The sequence below is a fragment of the Leptidea sinapis genome, chromosome 6, assembly GCF_905404315.1.
Source record: "Leptidea sinapis chromosome 6, ilLepSina1.1, whole genome shotgun sequence".
In the NCBI taxonomy this organism is placed as follows: Eukaryota; Metazoa; Arthropoda; class Insecta; order Lepidoptera; family Pieridae; genus Leptidea; species Leptidea sinapis.
In genome coordinates, this window is record NC_066270.1 from 3,919,589 (window position 1) to 3,940,024 (window position 20,436).

At 35.5% G+C, this 20,436-nt stretch overlaps 1 protein-coding gene across 5 annotated transcripts in view; it reads left to right on the forward strand.

The window, feature by feature from the left end:
• The window catches only part of LOC126964921 (uncharacterized), a 648,802-nt gene that overhangs the window by 144,334 nt on the left and 484,032 nt on the right, over positions 1-20,436 (forward strand). For 3 of the 5 annotated variants that reach the window (XR_007729448.1, XM_050808242.1, XM_050808245.1), the window contains one exon: positions 496-519. The exons of the other annotated variants lie outside the window; for them this stretch is intronic. The gene's annotated coding sequence lies outside the window, so the exon portion shown is untranslated. The remainder of the gene's footprint in view (positions 1-495; positions 520-20,436) is intronic. 5 annotated transcript variants of the gene reach the window in all.

Genomic DNA, 20,436 nt, shown 5'->3' on the forward strand with positions numbered 1-20,436 from the left:
CGTCGGTCCATCTTGTGGGGGTCTATAAAACACTACGTTTTCCGGTACGTTGTCGTCATTCGACAACTTTGCTGCCCCAACGGCCATCTGTCCGTTGAGCTATGTGCCCTGCCAAATGCCATTTCAGTTTCGCAACCTGGGCTATGTCGGTAACTTTACTTAACTGGTTCGATCTCGCAGGGAAACTCCGAGCATAGCCCTCTCCATTGCCCTTTGAGCGACAATTGGCTTCCTCATAAGGCCCATAGTTAGGGTCCATGTCTGCGTTCCGTATGTCACACTGGTTAAGAACCTTCGTCTTCAGACACTGGTATTTGTGGACCTAAATTTATTTGACTTTATTTTGAACCCATCGGTTTAAATCGACTTCCATGTTAACGGAACCCTCAGCTGCAAGTCATTTTACAAATAATAAATAAAAACCATTGTTCTGTGTAACATTAACATATTTTACTTTCATAGACACTCAAATAACAATGCATTCTTCCATTTCAGGTACTGAATGACGTCATTAAACAGGTATGAAGAACGTTGATATCACTGAAAAATATAAATAAATTTACGAGCAGAAAATAATCAGGCGAGAACGTAAAATTTTACGTTATGCCGTACTTTGTTCGCACCTCAGGGTAATAAATACTATTACAATTTTTACATTGGTTATTATAAGATTTTCCTTGAATGTCAGTAGATGAAGGTAAATTTGAATTATTTGTTTCTTATTTGGTAAATTTAAGGTTATTTTTGTAAAAGTCACGGAGTTATTACAATTTGCAGAGTTTCTTTTGGACTTTTTTTATACCGCAACTCTTACATATAGAAGTTTATTTAATTCTCGTCCATGGTTGTGGTTCTATAGGTATCTATGATATAAAAGGCTTAGTGTAGGTGAAATATGATACATTTGTATTTGACCAACTATCGTCAGGGTGTCGAATATGGGTGTAGGTGCGCTCGCGCTTAGTAAATTTTACCCTGACAATTTTTATCTTACTTTACACATACATATAATCACGCCTCCATCCCGTAGGGGTAGGAGACCACTTATTTCCACTTGCTACGCTCGTTTCATACTTGTTTCGCATCGTCCACTTTCATTAAACTTCTAAAAGAAATATACTTTTAAAAATAGTAGCTTCATCGCTTAGCAACAATTTACAAATAATTACTGGAATCAATTGCTGGAACTGCCAAAATTTTAACATGAAATATGTTCCTTTACAACTACTACAAAGAAAATAATTGACTCCTATGACATCCACAACGTATGCGTACTCGTAAACCAATTAATTTCCCACCTGACATTATCGGAGACAACTGAATTGAGAATCGTTTCCGTTCTAAATTATTCACATTTCGCATTGCATTTCATACATGACAGACCTTTGAATACTGATGCATGTATGGCCAGGTGTAATGAAAAGTTACTGACGTGATTGTCTTTATTTTTTGTGAGAATTAGTCATTGTGAATAATATAGACTTATTCCTCTTAAAACATTTATACTAGCAGCTGACCCCACAGACATTGCTCTTCTGTACACAGTAAATAACATAATATTGTTTTCTATGAAATTGTCAATAATATCTAACGTCAAGAATTATTTCGTAAAATATGCACCCTGTTATTATAATGAAATTGTTTCACAGCAGAACTGTCAAACCGTTCGTCAATAAATTCTCTCATAGAAAATATGTCAATACAAAACAATACTTACATTGCAAATATAAAACAGTTATGAGTCCCAAATCCTATCTCTCAAGTTGAATTAAACTGCACTCCATGAAAATCCCCATTAAAATCCCTTCATTAGTTTGGGAGTTCACTGGGAACGAATATCAGGACACTGGATTTATATATATTATGTTGGTATAATTCAAAATTCAACTTCCGTATGCCAGTGACCGAAAATCTCATAAAGTAGTTGATGGTCTAATTTAAAATTTTGCATATTGGAGTGTTTTAGCATGTAGATCGTTTTCTCTGCTCCAGAAAGTGGAATAGTGGAGTAAGTATCAACTAGACAGCGTTTTATGCACGAAGACTATTTTCTAACACTACATCTTCGTATATCATTCTAGCATCTATTTATTTTCTTGTGAATTCAAACACGCAAATTAATTCTGAAATATGTATTCTGCTGTTATTATATTTTTTTATAAACATGGACATGTGGAGTCTTTGTAATAAGAATAGAGGAAGGGTTCGCTTTGATAACCCTTTAGGTATGGAATCCTAAAAATTTGCTGCAATAAAGCGCTGTTGGTTTTTTAGCGTTTTTCTGTTAGGTATTATTATTTTGTTCAATAGCAGACCATGTGGAGATGAACCACATGTTCTGTGCTTACGTTTTTTTCCTATAGTCACCTCACCAGTGGAAGGCCACTTTGCACAGGATGCCGGCTAGATTATGGGTACCACAAGGGTCCTATATCTGCCATAAAGCGTAATGTGTAAGCATTATTTTGTTTCGATCTGAAGGGCGTCGTAGGTAGTGAAATTACGGGGCAAATGAGACTTATAATCGTATGTCTCAAGGTGAAGAGCGCAATTGTAGTGCCGCTAATAATTTTTGGGTTTTTCAAGAATCCTGAGCATTGTAAAGAGAAGGGCGTATCAATTACCACCAGCTGAACGTCCTTCTCCTCTCTTCCCTTACTGTAATAAAAAAAAAGTTAGTCAAATTGAATCGAGCTAGAAAGGCTGCTGTAATAGGAAAAAATATTCTTAACTTAGTAGGGGGACTATAGGGGATAAAGTTTCATTCATGACAAGCAGATGCCTAGTGAGGACGCTAGCATTTCTTAAGATCGCATTTGGATGATTGAATTTACGGAAGTAATCAGTTCAGAATGCCCGTAAGAACGACAAAAGTTTCCTCTACTTTGTATTACGTATTATACGTCGTAGACTGTAAGCCTCTTCTATATTAGGAATATATGGTAAATTTCCTAAAAGTCTAATATTCTCTTCGCTAAATTCGTACAGCTATTCCAAGCATTATTATTGAATTAACACGTCCAAAATATACGAAGTCCCCTAACATTATGCGAATGATATTTCATTTAACAATTGTTCAAATCATTGTTATGCCGTCAAAAAGGGTCAATATGACATCAAAGATGACATGACTATAAGAATGTATGGGTGTATGGAAGCACAAATCGATGTATTGTGGCAAAATTGCCGTCGGAACCTTTGTTTACAGCCCCTATTTGATGTGAATTGCAAAAAATTGAAATCGCTTTTCGCCATCTGTTGGTTTTATTTTTGTCTCATTCACACGCCATTGTTATATTTGATATACAAATGCGACCGATATGTATATCATTGTTGTTATTAATAATAATTATTCTTAATACAATCATCAGATCATTGTTAGTGTTTTGATAATATGTTTTCTATGTAACATTACATTTAAATTTGCCGTTTTATCACATCATTTATGATTTACATATTTTACTACTCTTGGTCGTTGTCACATCACAGGAATTATTGCTTATTTTGAATGTATCCATGTTATGTTAAGCTGCTAACACCGCGCAATTAAGTTTATTTTTAGTAGTAGTTCAAATATTTTTACTGTCAAATATTTTTTTAATTACAGTTTAGTGTGGGAGTTTACCAGTGGGAGACACAGGATGCCGCCTACATTATGGGTACCACAAGGGCGCCTATTTCTGCTGTGAAGCAGTAATGTGCAAGCATTATTGTGTTTCAGTCTGAAGGGCTAGCTAGTGAAATTACTGGGCCAATGAGACTTAACATCTTATGTCTGAAGGTGACGAGCGCAATTATAGTGCCGTTCTGATTTTTTTAAACAATCCGGCTGTGCATTGTTATAGGAAGGACGTACCAATTACCATCAGCTGAACGTCCTGCTCGTTTCGTCCCTTATTGTCATAAAAGAAAAAAAATAGATGTAGGTACCTACGGACTATTCGGAGGTCATACATCAGGATGAGTGTAGTGGTAACGTCGCATCTCGCACTACGGATTTGTGCTTCTAGTGCTCGACAAGCCGGGAGGGGCGGGGTTTACCTGCGGCGATGACGATACGCGTACGGTGGCACTAAACTGATTTTATGTCACTATTGGGGTTCGCAGGTGCATAAAATATTGATCTCATTGCAAAATTTAAATGTGGAGATGGTAAAATGTCTGGAGGCCTAGTATCTACTCTGTAAGTGTTCTGAAACCTTGGTGTTATGTTCGGTCATCGCATAATAACAATAGTCTGTCTTCTATAGTAACAATTACACGTTGCATTTCGAGCATGACCTGATGCCTGAGCTGACTCAGAATTACAGTGGAGCACAATACGCCACTGACTTAAGCAACATAATCTGAAGACATTATGGTGTGAATCTGTGGTGCGTTTGGATCTCAAACTGTCTTCCTCACACAAATTCAACGGATCGATTTCCTTTTGTTCTCAAGTTATATCACACTGACTTGGGTATTTGTTAGTTATGTGGTACCGAAAAGTTAGTACAATTCAAGAGTATCCCAGTTATGGTGGCTTATCATACCCACCCATTACTTCATTATTTTTCAGTTTCGAGTACTGGGAAGATTCTACACATATACGTGGAAAAATCTACAATCTTTTCAGCAGATGTGGAACCTGCAAACGTATACTCAACACAATGAATTATTTTATTTATGCTTGTGGCGGTGTCATCGTTTCATTAGGTAAGGAAGCAATGGCTGGTCTGTGCGTCATGTTCGTGAATGGGCGCTACTTGTGGTGGCTTTATGTGCGTGTCATTGAGTACTTTATACTAACTCTCAGAATCTATTGAAGGATACCATATAATCTGATTTTTAAATGATCTTACACTAGAGATTGGAATTAGAAATTGGCCATGTTACGTTTAGTAAGTCTAGAGGAGACGAGTGCAATGACTGTTCTGCTCTAAAATTTTGAGCTCTCTAATCTGGGGGGTATTAAGTCGGCATAAGCTCCTCCTGTTATTTCTCTGGTTTTGCAGAAAAACGTGGGCGGCTTAAGTTAATATAACATTTTCTTTCTGTAGAGGAGGTAAATACATTTATGTATTGAAGACCCTGAAACGGGTCCCATGTGTCGGGTTCTGGTGTAAACACCGTGCACCAACTAAAAACCTCCTCTGTGCTGATAGCCTTTTAAAGGCTTTTACAGTGAAGCCGGGCGGGGCCTTGGAGGCCGAATATGTAGCTCACAAGCGCGGGGCGTCTCGGAAGGAGGCTCGAACCTCGGACCGCCTGCCCACTAGGCTAGATGGAGAGAAGATCACTAACGATCTAATATATCTGTTTGTCCAATGGCGACTGCGAAGTCTCATCAAACGTAGAGTACGTTTGATGAGACTTCGCATTCGCCGGCTAGTGTGGTGATATGTATGTGTGTTTGTAATTATGTGTGAATAAGTGTGTGACTATTTGTGTGTAGTGTTATTGCAGGTGTGTGATTTGTGATGTGTGTGGTGTTAAACGATTGCAGGACGCGGACTATCTCGTCGGGCTTCAAACAATGTATGTGAATTGTTTTATATTCGTTTGCGGGCCCCTGCTCATCGTCACTTAATATTAAATGACTCATACCCTCGCTTGTACTTCTCTTTCATTAAAAAACTAGACTATGGAAATCTCAATTCCTACGCACACACAAATTGGCTTTAATTAAGTACACATAATATACTGTATGTTCATATTCAATCATAAAAGGATTTTTCTTTTTCTGCTACCACTACCCTGGGTGGTGATTTTATGAGCAATAACAATGCAACTGAACCCGTTTCAACATTAAAAAACTCTCCTTTATATTCGGCGATAAAACAAGAATTAAATATAGCTTTAGAAAACCACAAACAGCTGTCCACGAATAGGTAGTGACCAAACCTGACCAGCCTAAATAAAACCCGGGCATATGGCGTAAGGATAAAAAAAGCAACAAATTTATATCGTGTCAAATCTTAGGAGAAATGGTTTCATTGGGATAGAGTCGTTATATTTATAATAAAATTAATTGTGCAGTCATTCCGCATCTGCCATAGGCCTTTTTTTGTGTTGTTTTGTAGCAAATAAAGATACATTCGGCTAGTGATGTAATAATAGCGTTTTTTATGTTTAAAAAAAACAGCCCTCACCTGTTGGTAGGTGATAAATATTCATTTATTTAATTTTTAATCATACTCATGTAAAATAATTTTATTTGTAATTCTAGTAACTAACTCGTCTCGCCCATTAATGTCATTAAAAACAAATACCTTCTTTATCTCTCTCTTACTATTTATACAGAAACATTTTTTTTTAATTTGCACTTAGTGTTGCATTTTGAAACTTGAATCTTATTGATCTTCCTTAAAGGCCGGCAATGCTCCTGTGATTCCTCTGGTGTTGCGGTGAGAATGTGAACGGCGGTGATCACTTATCACCAGGTGACCCGTACGCTCGTTTGTCCTCCTTTTCATAAAAGAATCCTTATAACGGAGTAATGAATTCCACGGGCAATAACTTGTCTTTCATAACTTGATTTTGATTTTATTTAATTATAAATTGATTGAATCGATATTGTTTTAATTAATAATTTAACTCGAACTTTGCTCGTTTATAAATTGCCAAGAAACAATTTCCATGGTGAAACTGAATTACATCACTAGCTTTTACGTTGGGGTCGGATTCGCTCATTAAAATTCATGTAATCGATACATCGTTTGTCGATAATTATTCAAATACCTATTCCGAGACGCTATATTTTATCGACACAGAATCGTAAATTCGATAATGAACTCGAAACCGAACTGTTACCTACATTTTAATTATCATATAAAACGTAATCTTGTTCGAGCGCAACTACTTTGATAATCATCTAATCATACAATAACTATAATAAAACGAAGCCGCTCGAAAACTATACGTAGCACGTTTGTAATTAAGCTTAAATTACTGTGAATAAAAAGCATCAACGAAATCTCACGTACCAAGGAATTACAGACTATCTCTAGAATGTTATAGAGAATCCAATTTAATCCGAAAAGAGCCTTAGCTTTAACAAAATAGTGCTGATACTTCAAAGGATACGAGCGTCTTCAAATCGCCAACAACACCCACTACGTAATCGAGATTCGAAACGCAAACCGATTCGATTTTCGAACCGGGTTTGACTTTGATCTTCTGGTATCATTCCACAGATAAAATCAAACTATTGTAAATTTTATTCAAAAATGCCTCGTATTTACCCACAGAGCATCGAAAGGCTTAAAAACTTAACAGCTTAATTACGTACATATGTTACGTCTGACGCGATTTATAATGCGGCTTTGGCCAATAAATTGTGGCAGAGACAATAAAGTTCGCGGGACAGACAAAAACAGTTGAAAAAAAAAACAAAGCGCATAATGAATTGAGCAAGATATTGAGCCGTCGGATTGGTTTCGGGGAGTCACGGACACCTGCGAAGGAACCTAAATGTCTTCATTAAAACGAGAGAACAGGTGCGCTTTGATTGAAGCTTACGAGAAACCGCTAGTTAAATGTATACTGCAATTTTATGATGATTAAATCAGATAATTATAGTTTATACTTTATAGACTCATGTCTTCAGAATTGGTATTGATCTAAATTATTAGATTCAAGATTTACTTCTTAGGGAATCGTAAAAAAAACGAGAAATCATGAATATTTATATATTTTTATAATATTTTAACTTTCTTATTGATTGATTATGTTTAACTCAAACTTAAAGATTGTTTTTGCATTTCAATCTTTCGGTAGAAACTTTCTAGTTTTTACTCTTATTTATCTTAGTATATTTTTTGGAACTGTTTCGATTTCTACCAGATCACAATAGCAGTTATCTCGATATCAAATTGTTTTCACAGCTTTTCAAATATCTCACTGGGATTTTTAAAAACCCATCTCGACTTTCAGTTCGCAGTCACGAAGCCGGTAATTGTTTAGCTCGCTCCGTTGACAGGCACCCCGGGGACGCCATTGGCGGGAAGCTCGCAAGATGGCGCCCGACCTCGGCTGACCTATCCGTCAAGCGAAGACACAACATCTGTTTTAGCATGTCCGCTTGGCAGTTAATATACGTTCTCTTTTAAATTTCGAACGTTTTCGTAGAACTGCGTTGACATAGTAGCCGGATTTGTTACGGCTGGGATTAGTCTACAGATTCTCATAATATTATGCAGCTATTTATCCAAACGAGTAAATTAAAGTTTCTTTAAATTGCAGAATTTTTAATAGGGGACAATAATATAATAGAATAATATGAAATTGTGAATTTTGAGCTATAGGTTATTTATTTGTCTTACCTTTGCTTTAATGAAATTTATTTTCTTTATAATATTTATGCAACAAATAAACACAAAAAGAAGTTTTAGAAACGTTATGTCTGATGGCAGTTAAGAATCTCTTTGTTACGTTTAAATATCGAATAAAGATTAGACAAGGTAGTAGGGAAGTACATATTACCACAGATAATACAAAAACAATTCTACCCTCTTCGATATAATTGAACAAAAATACTATTTTAAAATTTGAGCTGAAAAAAAGAAGCATAATAAAAAAAAGAAGTACCTAATTCAAATAAATCGTTAATAATTCGTATTAGGTGATTAAACATATAAAAAATGTAAACCTTAATAAATAAGCAATTGAATAAATCATTTCTTAATCACACGATGCTAAATAAAATCATATTTTATTCCTCTATAAATGAATTGCAGTTACTATCGATGCGTTTTTTATATATTGCACAATTAACTGTTTTAGTCTTAAGATCTTTTTTTTGAGTCTTTCAAAAATCCTGAGTGGTACTGTATTGTAATGGGCAGGGTGTATCAATTACCATCAGCTGAACGTCCGGCTCGTCTCGTCCTTTATTTTCATAGAAAAAATCTTTAATTAGTAACTTTATTTGATTTGGACTTACGAATTGATTCACTGTTAGGAAGAGAATGTGCAGCTTTTTTCTGGATATTACGGACGTAAATTGTGCTAAATTATAGCACAGGATGTGACTTCGTTCGTGTTTAATTCGAATCGCCCCCCTAGGGAACTTAAACATTTTGGGGAAAAATGCACCCTATATTAAGTGTGTGTTTATGTACCCTTGGCAACGTGTATACAATTTTATGTTGCTCGGTCTAGTAGTTAAGTCAGTGTTTCCCATCGTGGGGCCCACGACTCGTAGGGGGACAATTTGATACTTTCGGGGGGCAATGAAAAAATGGACTCGACAAGACTTTAACCCTTACACTTTGGCTTATTTTAATGCAATGCTAGATATCACTGATAAATTAAAAAAAAAGACAAAATCCAAGAATGTGTAAGAAAAGTTTTAGTACCGTTTCATATTTAGGTGAATGTAGATTTAGTGCTGTAAATTATTTACTGATAAAAAACCGACTTGATATAGCACAACGCGGAGACTTGATATTAATGCTAAGTAAATTGGAACCTAATATAAAATCTTTGTACTAAGCATCAAGGGTAATGAATATAGAAAAATCAATATTAAAAATTTCAGTTTTTATATATTTTGAAATTTTACCTACGATGTTTTGATAACAATCTTATAGTGATTTCTTCCTAAAACTTATCATTTATATTTCTTAAGGGATTAAACCTTTTTTAAAGTTTAAAAATAATGTTAGGGCATAAAGAGTTTAGAAATGATAAGGTGGGATATGGTCTTAAAAAGTTTGGAAAACACTGAGTTAATTCAAACGAAACATTCAAACTCTCATTAGACATTATAATACAGTTTAATTTGGATGAGATGCTGATCGTTCCATTTTTAAATTGTTTTATTGATAAATTCTCAGTGAGACATGCAAATAGAACTACCCACATGCCCGTTACAATCTCAATGTTTTTAGCGAGGATAGTCAGTCTTTTCTTTTTAGTGTGCCGTCTCCTCATCGGGGCTGGTGATAGTTATGGTTTTAGACAAGCCAAACCACTCCGTCTAGTCTTTCTCCTATGATATACAACTTCTATGGCTTTAGGTTTATTGTATATTTCCCTGCATGATGAGTAGCTGATACTTATCATGTTAAATTTTACAGCTTCTCTTTCTTAACGTCTTCGGAAACTTCAAGTTTCTTCGACATCAATTGTAGATTTGTATCATCCCTTATAAGAGATTATTATTATTAGAGACATTTCTCTTCAAGAAATTGTAATAATATTCCTTTAATAGCCTCCTTTCTCTTTTCTTTAATAGGCGTCTAGGCGTGGGCACATCACCATTGTCAGGATCCAGACGTCTATTCCGTAGAGTAGTACAGAGAATATGTAACACCGCAATAATTGTGCCTCGTTCAAATTCAAATTCAAATATTTTTATTCAAAAAAGGATTCAAAATCACAGAACGTCAAAAACTACTACCCATTCAAAATAGACTGCCTCAGACCTGAGAAGAACGGGCGCAAGATACTCAGCGGGCTTTTTTTTTATAAATGTATGGATTACAATGTAATATCGTACAATAAACATTTATAATTAGAGAGCCTGAGGGTGTTCGCTTCATTCCCAGTCTATGGTATCATTAAGAAAATCGTTTATGCTATAGTAACTTCACCCACACAAACGTTTTTAAACGTTGTCCTGAAATGTTGTGGGAAAATTTAATGACATCAGCTACAGAAAAGTGCCAAAAATCTTTTAAAGAGGGTTCTAGATCCCTCTTAATAGCAGCTATAAGTTGATATTAAAATCTATTTTTAGATCATATTTCCAGCAGAACTTGTTAAATTTTCACATTAAAAATTCGTTCACTCGGCCGCATTAATTAAAATGTTAAGACAACATAAAAAATTATAAAGAAAACTGTTTCAATTAACGTTGATAAACCGAAGCTAAGACAGATTGAATTGAATAAGCCCTCAGGCTCGCAATTTCCGCATTCAAAAATATCTCAGGAATATTCATTGTTATGCTGGGAAAACATTTCTTGTTTACTGATGTCCACGTTAGATCATCGTTCAAACAGTTTACTGCATTTAATATTAACATAGACATTTGCTTTAATTTTATTTTTAAATATCGCTTCAACTAGATACCGCACTACCTAGGACAATAGCTTTTTATTAAGGCGAAGAGTAAGCAGAAAACACGCAAACATGGTGTTTTAGACAAGTTTTGTCGTGAAAGTATAGCATTTAGAGCTATGAAGACTACTTAATCCTGTTACACATATTCTTGTCTTAATTGTAGGTTGCTAATGCTTGCTGTTGGTTATAGTTAACACTGCCGAGCCTTTTTGAACTACCACATTTCTTTGAAGTTAAACAAGTTTTTTTGGCATGGCGTGACGCATTTTTTTGGTACTCCTCTCAGAAAAGTTATTCTTATAGGTTGTACTTTTTTGTGTAGGTTAATTTATTCAGATTAATAGTGAATAACGAGGATTGTAAGCAAATAAACTGTTTTCCACGCAAGAATTTTGAAAACATTGGCTTTGATACATAGATGGCGGGCCGGCAGCCGTGAACTCATATCGCTCAAGGTCGCTGGCATTTAGTGTCGCCTTAAGGCAACTATTAGATGCTTGTATGCGTGGCATCTTTCAAATTTTGTAGCACACGCTTCGTGTTATTTTACATTGAAATAAATAAAATGCAAAATACTTACTGATTATATGTGATCGCAGTGTCTTTCTTATTTCTTGTAGTAATATTATTGTTATTATTTTTACAAAGTATTACTACGCAACCCGGCATTTTATTTATTTATTTTTATTTTTTTTTGAGAGGAGGAAATACTGTTACGTATTTACGCCCCGGAACGGGGCGTAATATGTCGGACTCGAGTGTCCGCGTAAGCGGACGCCCCATACCGACTAAAACCTCCTCTGTGCTGTTAGCAGCCCTGGCTTTCACAGCGAAGTAGGACGTGGGCCGTGGAGGCCGCAAAGACTACGCAACAACAGTCGCGGGGCGTCTCCTAAGGAGACTCGAACCTCAGACCGGCTGTGTGCTTGTGGGACCCGGCATTTTAGTTTCAATTATTAGTTTAACAGAACACGTTGTTCGAGACTTGCTCGAGTACGCACACTTCGACGTAGTATTAGTTGCCGCACTTTGCGATTACGCCTGCGGTATCCTGCGGTTCGAGTTGGAGCGCAGCGGAGACCAATCCTTAATCTTCGACAACGAAGAATGCATATAAGTTTTACAGAGAGTTTTTGTTTCAATATTAGAGAATGTAATGGTGGTGGTGAGTAGAATAGAAATATATTTGGGTTACTTAGGTAGTGACAATAACATAATATATTACAACCACGGACTAGTAAAAAAGAAGGACTCCACGCCGTGATATTATCAAGTGAAGCACCTTTATGCTAGTGTGTGTGCGGTTACGGGGTATACCAGTTACAAAATTTTTTCTCCCTTAATTAATCATATATCCACAAATACTTTTATATTATTGTTTTCACAGTTATTCACAACGCACGACGGCATTTTTAAAATATTTTGTTGCGCTGCAAACTGATCTGTCACAGACGATGGCAAATCTCATAATGGCGGCCGATAGGCTTGTATTAGTGTAAGTGTATGCGTGGGGCTATGTATTTACACGTTTACCGGCTTGTTTTGGTGCCTCACTGTTATGTAAGGTGACACGGAGTCCTTATTTTTTTATTCGTCCGTGATTACAACAACACTTGGTAAACGTCAAAAAGCTACATCAGTTCGTAAAGGGTCTTTGACATCGGGAGAAGAACAGACAAGAAACTTCCAGCCCATCTTTTAAATTAGGTAGTAACAAAATGCTTAGCCTACTTAAACCAGTGGGAGGCTACTTTGCACAGGAAGCCGGTTAGATTATGGGTACTACAACGGCGCCTATTTCTGCCGTGAAGCAGTGCAAACATAACTGTGTTTCGGTCTGAAGGGCGCCGCAGCTAGTGAAATTACTGGCCAAATGAGACTTAACATCTTGCCTCAAGATGACGAGCGCAATTGTAGTGCCGCTCAGAAAATTTGGGTTTTTTCAAGAATGCGTAGGGCATTTCAATTACCATCAGCTGAACGTACTGCTCGTCTCGTCCCTTATTTTCATTAAAAAATATATAATACTATATTATATTATAATTGCGTAATACGACGACCGTAAAACGTTTAAGGTTTTATGCGACTCTTGAGTTGAAACCTATCTTACAGTGGATATGGTGTTCAATTCCAATGATTGCATGGATGAAATGATTTGAAATGGAATTAAAATGTTGCTTATAAAATCTAAACAAAATTTTCCCCAAACTTTTTCCCAGAAAGGAATGTTTCAATAAATCTCGATAGTTATAACACAAATTACATATTATGTCAGCCAAATGATTTAAGTTTTCTTTAGTGTTAATTCCGCCAATATTTGTTTAAAATTTTGGCGAGTCAACACGTCCTGAGGATGCCGCGTGTAGAGGCGACACACGTGTCGAATTTTATAAACACAAATATTGGCGGCATTAACACTAAAGAAAACTCAAATCATTTGGATAATTATGGATTTCCGCAAAGTAACGCCTAATTCAATTTTTTTTTTATATTATATTAGTTTATTTCAATAAAACACTTTTTAAAGGATTACAACGCGTGTATTTGTAACTGTGTTTTTGTATTAGATTTAGCATAAAAGTTACGTTTTTATTATTTTTTTTGTTAACCCGACGTTTCTAGACCTTTCCATATGATCCGTCCCCCTGAAAACAAGATCTGGAAAGGTAATCCTTAAAAAGGTGTTTTAAAAGTAAATGCTATGTTAGTTCATGTCAATCATGTTTCTTATTTGATTAGAAAGTGGCTGGAACATAATGTGCTATTCATGTTACAATAAAATCTATAAACCACTTGTAGAGATAAAGAAATCAAACAGCCACTGGTCATAACACTATTGTTGAAAACACTTGCCAGCTCCATAAAACTCACGTGGCGCTCCGTTTGTTGTTTTAGGCCACGGCGCCAAGCATATGGCACCCTCGTCAATAAACTAAGAGATAATATAGACTTAACGATTGTCAAAAATAAAATAGTAAAACCTTTTCGGATCGTTATCTCAATGTCAGTTGTCATCGTGACTTGCAGAAATGCCGGGTTTTGTATTTTCGCAGAATATGATTATTTCTTGCTAGACTCGTATGTTTGTATAGTTTTCATTGGAATAAAATGCGATCTTCTGTCATTTTCACCCGAAAACTATGTTAAATCAAAATGCTAGAAATATATTAGTTACATAAAAACTCTTCAAGGATTGTTTTAAATATTGTAAACGCTTTCTTTAAGAGACAACATACCAATCGAAATTATCAAGTATTATAGAATCTGCAAACGTTAAATTGACTGTTTATATCCCTTGATAACAATTGGTTTGGCAGGTATAAGAACAGGTAATTCAATACTAATTATTCGATCTAATCTGTTAATTAAAATATCTTAAATATTTTCATTACGAATCCCACCATAATATAGTGTCTCTGAAAAAAATGTTTTGCTCACCGAAAGCTCGCAAAGTTCTCGTACATGTTGCTAGAATGACACATGATTTCAACCGTTATAAAAGACAAGACTATCACCGCTATCATATTTATGTTCTCCTGGTGTGTATGTACTATGTAGTACTAGGTCTTACGCATGACGTCAGAAGGTATACTCGCGTCATATTTAAGACTATCTCTTCTTAAACTATGATCGCCTGGTACTAAAACACTGTATAATGCTGCCTATCTCATTTTCTCCCACGTTAAATCGTATGAATTTATGTGTCAATCTCTTTTTACTGTCTCGATTTTCGTTTCATAGACTTTCAAATAAAAATGATGCTTAAGAAGTTTCCACTTCATAAAATCGATTTCAGTTTAAAGAAAACTGCTTTTGTTGACATGTTGAGAATAGCTAAACTACGTCACGCATCGCTTATGAGCCGTCCAATTGCCAATTATATCTTATATATAAAATTCTCATGTCACAATGTTAGTTACCTTAGTCTTCCGAAACAGCTTTACTGATTTTTTCACCAAATTTTATATGCATAGTCAGTAGGTCTGAGAATCGGCTACTATCTATTTTTCATCCCCCTAAGGGTGGTCACCAAATTTATTTTTTATTTTTTTGTACGTTAGTTTTTGTTTTTATATTATTTATTTATTATCGCCCCCTATTTTTGTATCGCGACACAAATCCGCAAAAGGGTTGCAAGATAGCAATGGATCAATACTTACAATAATTGTAGTACGATAAATTTGGTAGGTCCGAGAATCGGTTGCATCTACTTTTTACACCCCAAAAATTTTTTTATTACTTTATATGGCAATACAACGTTTGCTGGGTCAGCTACTATATATATAGTATCTAAAATAATGCAACAAAATGTAATCTTGTGCAGCAGAAATAGTCGACACTTTAAGCCCACTCAAACAGTAAACTAAATTTCGCTCTACATTGCACTAAAAATAAACCGCCCCGCCGGACTTAGCGTCGTAAAAGTTAACTATGATCGTAAAAACACTTAAGTTATCTATGGCATGAATGTTCTGTCCGTTATTTTGTCCATTACATTTTGAGGTGGATATAAATTATTCGATTTCTGAGGGTACATTGAAATAAAGTGATGTTACTATGTTTTAAGGTATTCTCTACCGGCGCGGTCGTCTATTGTAAATGACATTTTTATTTAGAAATAAATTTCCATACGACAATATTTTTGTGGTTATTCAAATTTCTTCTGCTGTTTCAAACTACGAGTTCAATATTTCTGATCGAAGTCTATTACATATACATCAATTAAATAAAGAAACGAATAAATTAATAATAAATGATTGAATTATACAGATTCTTTAACTATTTTCAAGTCTACTATTGGCCGTTTTCAATAACGTAACGTTTAATGACAAGATCTTATCTATCCATAGTTATGCCCAATATAGTTATAGTCCAATGCTTTATTTCGATAGGTTATTGAAATGTAAGTAAGCGTAAAAGGATGGATTTGTCTACCTCTAGTAAGTTAAATTAAGGATAGATAGGTTATTGGAAACGGTCGTAAATCTTTTACTGATTTTGTAGACTTGAAGAAGAAAAAAGGTTTTGTTTCTCAACAATATTGTAGCTATAAGCATCTCATTTTATTCTTCTGGTGTTACAAGAGGTCTTAGTTGGCTATACCTTTGTTAAAAATAAAAGTTTAAACTTGTCCCTTAAATTAAGTCCAAGTTATATTATAAGTATTCCTTTAAAAATAGATAAGTTAATAATTTAAGTGAAAACTTGTTTAGGCAGACTTAGTACTTTATTTAGTGGGAATTGAATGTGACTTAATTGTCACGCTAGTCTTTGTAACGTTGGCTCGAATTGGCTAAGGGAGACTCGCCTTAACGCTTTAAAATCAGTTAGATTTGTTTACATCTATAAGTTCTAAAGAAGATTAACCTTAAGAACCTTAGATTGTTTATGCGTCTTGATAGTCTGTGACAGCTGTGAAAATGACAAAAAATATTGAAGTTGACTGATAACCTTTATTTTGAGCAATGCACGTACACTAACTAAGACCAGGAACAAACAAAAATATTATGCTTTTGCCAGGCAAAGTCATACAAAAAACACATAACTACCACCAGTGGGAGGCTACTTTGCACAGGATGCCGGCTACATTATGGGTACCACAACGCCTATTGCTGCCATGAAGCAGTAATGTGTAAACTTTACTGTGTTTCGGTCTGAAGGGTGCCGAGGTAGAGAAATTACTGGCCAAACGAGACTTAACATCTTACGTTTCAAGGTGACGAGCGCAATTGTAGTGCCGCTCAGAATTTATGGGTTTGTCAAGAATTATAATGGTTAGGTCGTATAAATTACCATCATCTCAACGTCCGGCTCGTCTCGTCCCTTAAAGTCATAAAAATAAAAAAAACAAGTGACATGCAAATCGCGAGTGTAAGACGCAACTTGTCACGCACACTAAAGTAATACACCAGGAGCCCTATTACCAAAACCGGATTACGAAGTTTTGGTTGACGGATCGTATATTTTCCTATTACGAAAGTGTTTCGGATCCGAAAGTTCGCCATTAGACATTTTGTCTTTCGTTTACCTTTTTCTTTTGTTTTCCCAAATTCACTTGATTAATTTTTCGTTGTTTGAGATTAATAAGGTCGTAACTACAACTTCACTTTGTATGGATATGTTTATGGTTCCGAAACAAAATCCATCCCTACTATTCGGATCCGAAATACTTTCTTTCGTTCTTTCGTTTCGGACCGAAACTTCGGCTTTCGATTTTGGTAATAGACCTCCTGGCCTGTTTTCATCGGTTGCTAAGCAGCAAGAGGCTCCATCTATAAATTATCTACGAAGATCACAATAATAAATATGTCATGCAAAGATTTAATAAGACACATTTCCATTCGTGTGATAAAGTCATCACCTAAGGACAGGCAAGCACAAATAGATTTACACGGATTTTGAAACTAGGTAAGCCTCGCTCGTTATCTAAGCTTAACTATCTCTGTTGACACGGCGACATTCCTATAAACTAAGTCTGAATTTCTGGATCATTTCCTAGGAAAGCGATTGTCTTGTTTTGAAACTAAGCCAAATGTAATTGGAGCTCCGTTTATTATGAAACAGACTGAATTGCCATGCAGATTAGATGGGAGATTTTTTTAAATTGAGATAATTGAATTAATAAATGGTAAATTAACAAATATACAATTAACATATTATATTTTTGAAGTTATATATGTATATATTACTTCTTTAGGTGCGTTATGAAAAAATTATGAGCGTGAAATTTAAAGATGCGATGCGAATAGTAACAGGTTGAAGTTGGTACCTAGAATTTTCGGACGTTTGCGTCAATCGTTATTTTTTTTTTGGTTTCTTCGTTCATTATTAGGACAGGCAAAGGGTTAAGCCCATACAGACGTATTCATTAATTTTCAAAGCCATCTTTGCAAGATTTTATAAAAATGTTCTTTCTAAAAACGTAGAATAGCACGAGGTATAAATCATTTTAATGATTTTTGCTTCGTTAGGCCAAAGAAGTATAACTTCTTGCGTGCATACATAAGTAGGCACACACACACACTTTTTCTTAATATATTGTTTATTTTAAGGTTTATTTTAATGATTGTAAGTACGATTCGACAGTCGAAATTCTTACACTAAAATGCCTAGACATCTGCAAACAAAACCTCCATGAATTTCCAAGAAATGCTTTATGAAAGTGTAAATTATATTGACTATAATGCATATAGATACACAGAATCGACACCCTTATATTTATAAACTCGTCGATGCGTTAATCACGTACTAATTTACTGGTTCATCAATCATCCCTATACAATCTGTAGGACCATATGCCGATCTTTGTATCTACCTGCTCAGAAAGGCCGTTAACCAACAGACATCTCAATTTATTGAGTGGCTTACAAATCGCTCTTTGACGATCTGGTATTCCTAGAATCTTGATCGAATGGTGACTTCATTATGTTCAATTTTAATTGCGTTTCGAAGCTACCGGCGAAATTCCAAGACTGTTCACGATATTTTTTCTATCTTAACTTAATGTTTTTTATAGCTCTTATTATATTATAAGACCTATAAAACCCGCCTATTATACACAAATAAAATTTGAAAACCAAATTTTATGAGCGATGCGGGACTCGAACCCACGACCTCTGGCGTTCCGTGCCAGTGCTCTATCCAACTGAGCTAACCGTTCGAGTGACGTATCGTCATAAAATCTTGTATGCTTTGTTCAACTCTCAGGTTGTGGCTTCATAATTCAAATTCTTTAGATTTACAAGAGCGACATCTCGAGTAAATTTCCCAATACGCAAATATTGGGGTTGGGCTGGTTATCAACTGTAAAGTAGATCCTACAGATGAAGCCACAACCTGAGAGTTGAACAAAGCATACAAGATTTTATAACGATACGTCACTCGAACGGCTAGCTCAGTTGGTTAGAGCACCGGCATGGAACGCCAGAGGTCGTCTGTTCGAGTCCCGCATCGTTCATAAGCTTTTGTTTTTCAAATTTTATTTGTGTATATTCTTAATTTTGCCTGAACCGGCTCACCGCTATTTCACAGTCAATTACTCTTTCCTTTTATTATTAAAACATCTCTCAATCTACCGTTTAGGATCATTGCCTGCATAGAATGTCAAATCTAAATTGCAAATAAATAAAATTATCGTATGCGTAACGATACAAGTCCCCAAAACATGGAAGTATCGAGTGTGAAGTAATACGATGAAACCGCTCAAGTGAACCTTCCCAGAATCAAGATAGTTATCTGAATTTCTACACCAACGAAGATACCTGGTAAACGTTGGACATTTGATGACAGAGACCGATATATTGATTTGTTTATAGGTGGGAGAAGGATGGCATGACAGTGGCTACTATATTTTTTTGGTGTTGACATGGGTTTGCAACGGACAGTTAATCGTGTTTTATTCACTGTCGGCAACTACTGTAACATTTTACCAATAAGGGCATAATGTTTAATCGGGCGTTCCGTTGAAGAGATAAATTTGTGAAATAAGTATGTGAGATTTTTTTTTATTCAACGTTTAGTTAACTATCAATGGTCCTAAGGAATCATAAAAAAATTTAAATAAATTGATATATTTACTGTTGTCTGGTCTAGTCCGGTCTGGTACACCCCAGTATCATCCTCTCGATCCATTTGATCGCGTGCAACGCAGAACAGCTCGAATTGTCGGGGACTCAATGCTCTGTGAACGGCTGTATCACTTGGCGTTGCGTAGAGCCGTCGCTTCATTGTGTGTCCTCTACCGCATTTATCACGGGGAGTGTCCCCAAGAGCTGTTTCACCTGATTCCTGCCGCTGAATATCACCTTCGCACGACACGCCGTAAATTAGGATGCCCATCCCGTGAGCCTCTTGCCGGTTTGCCTCCTTTTATATTAAATAAAAAAAAAACGAAAATCAATAATATAATATATTTTATTTAATTGAAAAAAAAAATCTTTTTTTAAAAGTACTAAAGTAATAATATTACTACAATATTATTTCTTTCAAAACTAGACAATCAACTAAACACTAAAGCAGCATATTTAAATTTACAGCATTTTATCATGGTGAAAGAGAATTCTGAATGCGACTTTTGATTATTTTTTTTTACACACCCTAACACAAATTATCTTGGCCCAAACTAGGCATAGCCTACAGGCTAGTAGTAGACTTGGGTACATTTCGACGATATATATAAAATATACTTACTTAAACATACATAAATACGAATAAACATCCATGACTCGGAAACAAACATTAATATTGATTATATAAATGATTCCTTGGATTCGAACCCGGCACCTCTAGCTCAGTAGGCAGGGTCACTAGCCACTGGGCTATAGGGGTCGTCAATTCCCCACTTATGTCGAGCTAGCTCCATACTAGATAATTATTTTGAAATCAAAT